Below are 9,710 nucleotides of genomic sequence, written 5' to 3' on the forward strand. Positions count from 1 at the left end.
CCCCAGAGTGGGAGTGGGATCCTGGAGCTCAGCTGGGCAGGGTATGGGTGTGTGGGGTGAAGGTGCAGGGTGTAGGGACCCCCACACACTACCCCGATGGTGTGCAGCCCCCACTACCTGACAGCAGCAGGTGGGGAGGTCAAAGCGCTCGTGCCTGATGCAGGTACGGCTCCGGCCAGCACTGCGCAGAGGAGGGAGCGGAGCCTACCTTATCCCTGAGGCTTTGCTCCCCACGCCTGTAGCTCCAGCACTCGCAGCAGGGGAAGGCCTGACCCGGAGCCTGCTGTCTCCCCCGGCTCCTAGCTGCAGTCTCCGCACTCTGCTGGGAGGGGAGGGAACCCTTCCCCCTGCTTTCAGGCAAAGTCCAGTGTGAACCTTCCCCTCTGTGAGTGTGGAGCTGCAGGCACGCAGTGCAGATCCTGGGGGATGGAAGCAACCAGGCAGTGTGGGGCTGTGCTCCTCACCCCTGGTGTGGTGATGGCTGCCTCTATCCCCTCCCCACCCCATAGCAATGGGAGAGAAACAGGGGGAAGAGTCCCCCTCTGGGGCAAGGCAGCCTCATAGAGCCCTCCTCCCCACCCCATGGTGGCAGCAGGGGAGGAGGAGAGAGAAGAGCCCCTCAGCACCAAACAGGGCCCCCCTCCTGGGCCCACAGCGGTATAGGAGAGGGAGGAGGGGGAAGAGTTCCCCTCTAGGGAAAGGCAGCCCTGTGTGCCCAGATTGCTCCCGGCTGTCAGGGAGCCACTGGGGCGGGCCTGCTGGGACCTGGCCATGCCCTCCTCTGCTCAACTTCCCTGTGGAAGGGAGGGCTGCTGTAGTGCCCCCAGACTTCTGGCTTGAGACACTGCAGGCATGTGCCAAATGTCTATCCACTTGCAAACCAGTTCACTCTCCACAGGCTAGACTAACCTGAGAAGATTGAATCAATTCAGGCTCAGGCTTTTTGAATGTCCCTAGCCCTAATGGGCTAGAAGAGTGGTGCTCAACCTTCAGCCTGCAGACCAAATGCAGCCTGTGGAGCCACCTGACCTGGCCTGTGGGGATCCACACTGGTCCAGAAATTTGGTGGCAGGGGAGCAGTTGCCATTAATATGGCTACCAAATTCCCTAAGCCCTGTGCACACCCCCTTCCCCCATGGGGCCTGGGTGTGGGGTCTGCCTCCCCCTCCTCCCCCCTGTGGGGCCAGGTTAAAGCCAAGTCGCACTCGCTTCCTTCAAGCTCCTTGAAGGGCCATGTTGGTGCCAGTCTGCCCCCACACTTTTCTGCATGGCTGGATTGTGCCCGCCATGACCACTTCAGGTGCCAGATTGGGACCACCAGCTGGATCCAGCCTGTAGACAGAATTGGCACTGCCCATCCAGCCTGCAGTGCAAAAAGGTTGGGCACCACTGGGCTAGATGTTTTTATTTTTTGGACTGCTTTTATTGAGGTATAGCATACTAAAAGCTACTTCAATTAGTTTAGCTTTCACAAATATATGTGTATGTATCTGAATTAATTTCTTGCCCACATTATACCCTACCTCATTAAACTCATGTAACTTTAAATGGTACAACTTGGTTATGCATTGCCAAGTTTTGTGCATGGTAATCCCACGGTACTTTAAATACATATGCAAAAAAGCAATGTGCTAGTTCTTATTATTGTCAGGAAAGTTTGCCGTGTTCCTCATTAAGTTTGGTGCCATCTAGACAGTAATATTAGGTGAACATCACAAGTGAGATTCAAACCAGCAGGTACAAAGGCCAATGAGCCAAAGACATGTCATGGGAAAAGGAAGTAGAAATGGGGCAGATCAGCTCCTTACAATTCCTATGTACCTTCAACCTAAGTGGATTTTTTTTGACAACTTATTGATGGTCCCTATTGCTGTACTTCCTTTCTGTCCTCATGAAGAGAAGCTCTGCTTTTAGCTGGAGTAGTCTCTAGGTCCCCTGCAAGGGAAGAAAGTTGTCAGGAGTAGAGCTGTTTGGAAAATGTGCATTGTTCTTCAGAAAAGTTTGAAAACAAAACTTTTTTTTTTTCAGAATTTCTGTGGAGACTTCTGACTTTCTAGTGAAGAAAATCTATAATGAGCCCCAAATTTTGATTCCTTTATGGACTTGGCTCCTTAGCAGGACTTCATCTCCCATGATGTCTTACAGCCTCCCCTCTTGGAGAATTGATATGTTGCATCATGGGTAGGGACCTAACAAAATCACAGCAGAAGTGGGCTGCACAGCAGCTCCTTTAAACTTGCAGGTTCTCCTGTGCACCCCACTCCCCTCCCACCATTGCTAATTGCCTGAGGGGTCCTGGTGGCCCTCCTGCTTGTTGCTGACTGGCCATGAGGCAAAAATAGAGCCATATTTAAAATCACAGTTTTAGCTCCCTGCTAATCAGGAGCAAGTGGTGGGGCCCCTCTACCAACTGGTGGGAGGAGTGCGTGGGGGGAACCTGCAAGATTCAAGGAGCTGCCCTGCAGCCCACTTCCACCATTATTTTGGCAGCTCCCTTATCATGGGAGATCTAGTTTGATTAGGGGAACCTGACTAATGAGAAGAACTAGGGTATGGGGCAACCAAACTAAACTGCCCATGGGGTCCTGCAGTGACGTTTCCAGATCAGCATACATTGGGGTTAGGTGGAAATGTTTGCTTTTAGTCTGGAAACAAGAACTGCTCACTTTTGGTGGTGTGACATTTTTTTAATGCAAGAAGTTGACATCTTACAGGGGAAATAGGTGATTTTAATCAACATTTTTGTTTTGTTGAAACTCTACATTTCTATAGAAAAAAAGTGTTGATAGAAACTTTTTGACCAGTGTTAGTCAGGGACCAGGAAGAACCTGCCATTCATTAGCTTTGGAAGCGAATGCTAACAGGGTTCTTGCCTCTTTCTGAGCCCATAAAAGACTCATCAAGGAAATGCTTCCTGAATTGTCATCCTGCCATGGTTCTTCTTACTTTGGAGTAGGAGGCCTGTGTGGCCTGTAATATTTCACCCCATTGGGTATACATATGTCATACTGGCCTTTTCCATGCATTTTTAGATTTTAGCATTGGCAGCATACTGGTAGCCTAGTTCAAAGGCTAATAAAAAATGAATATTAAGGGGAGGGGGGAGGTTTGCACAGTTATACATATGTCCAAGTGCATTTTTGAAAACTAAGATAATATGGGCTGAGATATTATAAATTATGTCAGGTTTCATTCCTGGGTGGATCTTTTACAAAAGAGAGTGTCATCTTGATCTAGAATGCTGTACATATCTTATAGATATATATATTCTCTTTTATTTAGTATTACTTTAAGAAAAAGGAAGTTCCAGAGTGGATTTTAATGAGTTCTCATTAAGATTGTTCAACACCAGATGTTTAGGGTGTTCATGCCTATTATTATTCAACAATGTTGGAAACAGGTTACTAAATTGAAATGGACCTCAGATCTGATCCTATATGGTAGTTAAAGTGTGCCCATGTTTCAGTTGGTCACATCTCTCTCAACAGGGTGGAACATTATTTTAAAGATATTGTAACAATATAAATAGCCTTCTAACCTCCCCCCATTTCCATCTTTTCCTCTACCTTATTCTCCACTTCTTCCTCCTCCCTCTTGCACGTTTGTGTTCATGCAGATGTTTGAGCACTGGTTAAGACATGCTGCCTATTGCCCATTGTTTCCTTTATATATCAAGAGAAGAAAAGAATTCATTGAGAAATGTAGCTAGTTTTTCATTAGTATTTTCAAAGCAGCTAAATTATGTTTTCACAGCTGCTAAGTTCCTGCAGCTCCTATTGACTCACAGCATTTTGGAATTATATGTGCTCAAGACTGCTGAAAATCAGGATCATGATATGGCTGAAGAATCAACATCGAGTAGGCTGGTCAGAAACGCATGTAACTTTCACTGTCATCTTCAGCAACATGATAGTGGTTCCCAAACTACAGGTATGGACCACAAAATGAACACCATTCATCAAGTCAACACTTTAAAAAATGTTTTCCTTAGCAGAGGCTCTACCAAAATAAGGCAGTTCTGAACATTTTCTTTACATATATATAAAATATATATTTTAAATATTACTTTGAATATTTTACTGTAATTAGTAAAAACAACATAGGCATTGCAATAGCTGTGGGAAAGTTATTTATGAGCCATTAATCATTTTCGGTAGCTTGGCATAAATTGTGTAGTGATTCCTGTAACCAGTCTTGCAGGGTAAAATAAATTGCTTCCATACCATTGCTTCCATGTTTTCAACATACTTAGCTCTTATTTTTCATGGTGGAGTGGGGGAGTGGGAGAGAAGAGGAAAACAATTTCACTTGCTCTGTTGTCTTATTTAATATGTAGAGAGGCAGCCAGAATCACAGAGGCAGGTGTCAGAATGAAGTTAGTCTTTGAACATCTGGCCTGCATCTTTATGCACAAATCATTCCCCTGATCTCTATACATCCTCCTCTACTTAGGTGACTCTTGACTCTGACATAACCCCCACTCCCCCTGTGCCTCCTTTACACGTCCCCTATTGGGAAAAGTATGCCCATTTCTTGCCTAAAACCAGAATCCAACCAAGGAAGAGGTCATGCCCAAGTGTGAGCCTTTTGCATGGGGCTATAAAAACTGCCTCCTAGTTTATCATCTCAATAGACCAGTAGCTCCCAACCTCGGGTCACGACCCAAATGAAGGTCACAGGGGCAATGCCAACGTACACAAAGGATGAGCCCCACTGCATGCTGGGATGAGCCCCATCACCGGGCTGCCGCTGCCACCGCCACACTCCACTCCCAGCAGCGGGTCACAGCAAAAAAGGGTTGGGAACCACTGCAGTAGACAAACATTTTGTGAAATGGGTACATCAGAAAATTACTGGGGGAGGGAAGTAAACATAGTGGCAATACATTAATTAATAACTTCAGTTAAAAATTTAAGAGGCCTCTAAAACTATACAAGTATAAACCACTAACTTATACCTGGTGAAAAAAATAATGTATTTGTGGCATGATCCTTAGGCATCCAGTTGAAACGTACTTTCCATCGTGATGCTATCATTGCTTGTTTTCAGTGACTTGAGAATTTTCTGTAAGCAAATAACTGGTGTTGGGATCTTCTTCACTTGGTGTTACTTTGGGGCTGAATTTTATTTTTAGTTCCAGCAAACTCTTCAGCCTGCTTTTCATACAGATAGATTTGTTTAGTTTGAAGTACCCTAGGATGGAAAACATTATTTATCCTAAACCAAATTGAAACATAGCTTCAGATCCTAAAATGCAGAGCATCAGTAGTATGTCCTTGAAAAAGCAATGACATGGTTCCACTCTCTCTGCCTTCCCCAGTCCTTTTAACCCAGGGAAATATGAGGATATGGAAGTAAACATCTATGTTCACTAACTTTCATATACACACACAATTAGAGTAGTGCACAGACTTGTATATCCATCCCTTGTGTTAAGTGAATCTAAAGGAAACTTAGTATGCAAATAAATTTATGAACCTCTAGTACCCCTTCATTTATATACCCTCTCTGTGACCTGTGGTCTCAACAAATAATATAGTGTATAAACTTTCCTTAGAATAACAATTATGCTGAACAAAGAGATTACAGAAAGCAGTTGGGTGACATCAGACAATGACTGAACTTTCTTCTTGAGTATAGATAATGTCTGAAATCATTCAGGCAACCTCCAAACTTTGACTATTTCCTAGAGCAGGGATTCTCAATCCCCAGGCTGTGGCCCAGTACCAGGCTGCAGCTCATTGGCTGCCAGTCCACAGCATGGCCAGCTGCCTTACCGGAAGTGGCCACAGACCGGCAAACCATGGCCTCCCCAGAGCCGGGCAGAGAGGCTGCAGTTCCTTCTGCAGGGCCTGTGGCAGTGCAGAGTTTCCCCCTCCCCCCTGCCCCGACTCGGGGGTAGGGGTATCCTTACCCGTCTTTCACCAGAAATTCTGGCTGCGGTCGACTGTGACTGCTGGGCTGTAGTTTGCTAGGCCATGGCCACTTCCAGGCCAGATTTTGCTGGGCCACAGCATAAAAACTTTGGGAACCCCTGGCCTAGATGATATGTAGAATGAATTTCCTTCAACCTGCAACTGAAATGATGGAGGCTTCCTGCTGAGAGCTTTGGGCTCTGAGCCTATTTTGATATCATGTTGAACTTTCTTAGAACTGCCTGAAATGGTTTTTACAGTGCTTCCTTTCTTCTAAAATCTCTTGTTTTTTCTGAAGATTTTCAGCCACATTTTACTGGGTTATTTTTGTCCAGCCTTCACCTAGCGAAGTGAGAAGACTGAAATCCCACTTTTGCATGCAGTATAGCTGTAGGGATTACCTGTTTTGTAGGGATTTCCTGTCCTGGGAGAGAAATTATGATGAATAACTTTGAGTTCCTGTAGAAAAAGAGAGTCTGTTTTTAACAGCTAAGTACAGACAATCAAAAAGCCCAAGGCTGAATCAGTTCAATCTTTGCAGGCTAGTCTAAGTTGCATAGATTGAACTGATATTGAACAGACATTTTGATCCTGGAAATGCAGTCACATGCCTGCAGTGACCCAGGCCAGAAGCCAGGGGTGGAGGAGCCCTGGAGCATGCCTCTTTGCTTATCTGGAGCAGACAGCTTGGATCTGGAGGGGATCTGGGACAAAAGTTGAATGAACTGATTTAAGCTAAATCAGTTAAATCTGATACTACATCTGTCCAGGTTTATCTTAAACCAGTTCAGTCATTTTGAAAGCAGTTTATGTGCACTTCTGTTGTGTTACAGATTTGAACTGGTTTCTGATCACTTATGCACCTGGTTTATGTGTAATTTCTGTCCCTAGCCAACAGAAGGGGGATTGCAAGTTTGCAGGGTTGTTGGTTTGTTTATAACTCATTGATGCAATTAACAGTCACCAGGATCCCTGAGTCAAATTATGTTCTCTTATATTTATATGAATCTGAAGTATGCAATTCCCTCAAATTCCCATTTATGTAGCATGTTGGATATTGTCCATATGGTCAGATTTGTTTTCTGTCATTTGTCTTAATCATTTTCTCTTTTTTTTTTTAAACTCATGGAAGATATCAGGAGTTACAGTAATTTTGCTAAATCTCACAAAACAAGCATCCTTGGAAGATTTAAAAACTAAATCCTGAAAGCGGGTAATAGCTTTTCCAGAGCAGAGGCTCCTTTTTAGGTAGTGAAGAATATCTATGAATAGAATAACTTTATACTCTCATTTTTTTCTGTTCACCAAATAACATTTTTAAAACTGTTGCCTCACCCAGTTAGCTTGTACTGGTCTCCAAAAATCAAAAAGCAAGAAAGTGGTCTCTTCTCTAGAGAATTTAACCTATGATCATCTCTCCTAGTTGGCCAGACTGATAATAAATTGACTCTAGTACATTATCAATAGAATATGCAAACAAAATGGTTGGATTTTGTACTCATTTTAGTATGAGACTCGTGTTGTTTTGCCAGCATTTATTTATGTATGGAACAAACTATTCCAGAATGCAGGTAAAGCATTTGCCCTTGTACGTTCTATAGAACATGTGTTTAACACAATGTACATAGTACTACTCTAACATTACCTGAGACAACTGAAAAGACTGAAAGACTATTGTTCCCTTTGAGAGGCAGATAAGAATACAATCTATGGTTGCCCTCTGCATCTAAAATAGAAAGTAGCATACAGATCAGGTACTTGTACATCTCAGTAGATTGACTTGTTGGGTTTGTTTTCTTTCTCTTGGAAAGTAAACTAGACTGACCAGTTCTGTTTAAATGGTTTTGTGTGAACCTGAGCTATCTGGCATTGCTTAGCTTTGTTGTTTATATATGCCAAATATCCAAAAACCTTGAAAAAGCAGCTGTAACACAAAAACCCAAATCCATAGCTGGTGTTATTTGGTAAAGTTACTATTGTGTTTTGCCAAGTTATTCCAATGGAGGATCTGGGCCAAATATTCCTGCTGCTCTTTAAAATGTATATGACATGTATATTTCAAGTCAACACCTCTTTCCAAAGCATATCATAAAGGTTAAGCAAATACTAATTGATCATTATAATATTCTTTAATAGAATATGTACTTGTTTATATTTTTGATGTGGGGGAGAGAGGGAGGAAAAGAGCATCCTAATCGCACCATATACTTTTGCTGTTAGAATTGTGCAACAGTTCCACTTTGCACAACCTTCACACAACCGAGAAAAACAACTGAGTCAAACTTTCATCCCAAATGTGAACAGAACCTGAGGTTTAGCTAATTGCACTTACACAATCATGAGATTTTGCTTTGGTATACTTCTCCACTTGCTTTCATCAGATGCTGGGAACACAAGAAATCTTAGACAGCCATCTCTTAGGCCCTGAGTGTTTTTGGCTAAGTAGCGCTATTTCTGAGTGCTTCCTGGAACCAAAATCTTAATGTTCATCTTAATGGACATCTTAATGGTTCATCTATTGTTAGTTTGTACCTGTATAATTTGATTTTTTTTTTTTTACACTAAACACTATGTAAATACCATACAGAGCAAGTGGGAGCACATGGGATCTTAATGAAATTAGGTTGTGGCTTTTCAATCCAGTTCATAATTTAAGCATAAACTGTAATAGGTAGTCATGTGCTCAGACATGTGTCATAGGAATTGTCTTTAAGGCTAATAATTTTTTCCATGAATAATATTCTTTGTTCCTGTGTCTCATCTGCCATGCCCAGTCTTCAACAACAATGCTGATTTAGCAGCAACTGTAAGGAGGTATTTGAAGTACTCTGCTGATTCTACTCTAGCAGCCAGAACTAGCAAAACCATTAGTGATTAATAGAAATCTTTGGGAATTGGCAACTCTATCTGCATGTGCTAACTTATTAGAGTTGCCAGCCCAGCAGTATGACCACCATCATGGAATAGCTACAGTAAGCCCATCAACCTTCTAGTTACTCTCATAGTTTTGGAAAAATTCTATAATTAAGAAAAAAAAAAATCCTACCTGACCAAGGAAAAACTGCTCTGCATAACAGATCTTGTTTCACAGTACCACGTACTAGTGGAAATTTGGCCACTAACCAGAAACCAATATGGTTTTAAAGTATATACTTAGTTTGCCTAATACATTTTAGGAGATCCTTTCCTTTAGATTAAGGAACTTCAGCTTGAGTATAATAAATTCTCTTTTCTTGATATAACAAAAATCTTTCGGTACCAGTGTTAAAAATAACACTGACAAAAACTGGAAAAAATAACTTGAGAAATGACAGATCTCTGCCAAATACCTTTCAAAAGGTCAGATTCAGCTGGCCAGCTTGGATAGATGCAGTGGAAATAAATCAACCTAAGTTAGCACTTCAATAAAAGTTCCATTTTAATAGCATTACAGTATATATCAGATAGGAAAAAGTGGATATGAAATCTTGGAAAAGCCTAGTCAACCTAGATGAAAATGACAGATTGGACGAATTGGAACAGAGCAAGATTCACGGACCTGACACAAAAAGAACATATTTTGATTTGGAAAGACCACTGAATGCAGTAAGGAATCTTCACTAATGTAAGGTACCTCATGTGCTTGCAAACTTGAGGTTTAAATATTGGGAATTTGAAGGAATTACTATTTTTGTATGCATTAAAAAAAGAAATGATTTGGGACTTTCAGCATCAAGAATCATAAAACCATAAAACACTGAATTAAGCATTGTATCTGGAATGTAATAAGCATTAATGTAGTATGGAATAAGATTT

General features: G+C 42.2%; 1 protein-coding gene and 1 long non-coding RNA gene across 6 annotated transcripts in view; one reads left to right on the forward strand and one right to left on the reverse strand.

Moving 5' to 3' along the window:
* Positions 1–360, reverse strand: part of LOC112551000 — a 40,243-nt gene extending 39,883 nt beyond the window's left edge. The window contains exon 1 of the long non-coding RNA XR_003095106.1: positions 209–360. This is a non-coding gene — a long non-coding RNA (uncharacterized LOC112551000). The remainder of the gene's footprint in view (positions 1–208) is intronic.
* Positions 1–9,710, forward strand: part of PIK3CB (phosphatidylinositol-4,5-bisphosphate 3-kinase catalytic subunit beta) — a 181,609-nt gene that overhangs the window by 2,325 nt on the left and 169,574 nt on the right. The window lies entirely within an intron of this gene.

Source organism: Alligator sinensis, unplaced genomic scaffold (genome assembly GCF_000455745.1).
Source record: "Alligator sinensis unplaced genomic scaffold, ASM45574v1 scaffold572_1, whole genome shotgun sequence".
Lineage (NCBI taxonomy): Eukaryota > Metazoa > Chordata > Crocodylia > Alligatoridae > Alligator > Alligator sinensis.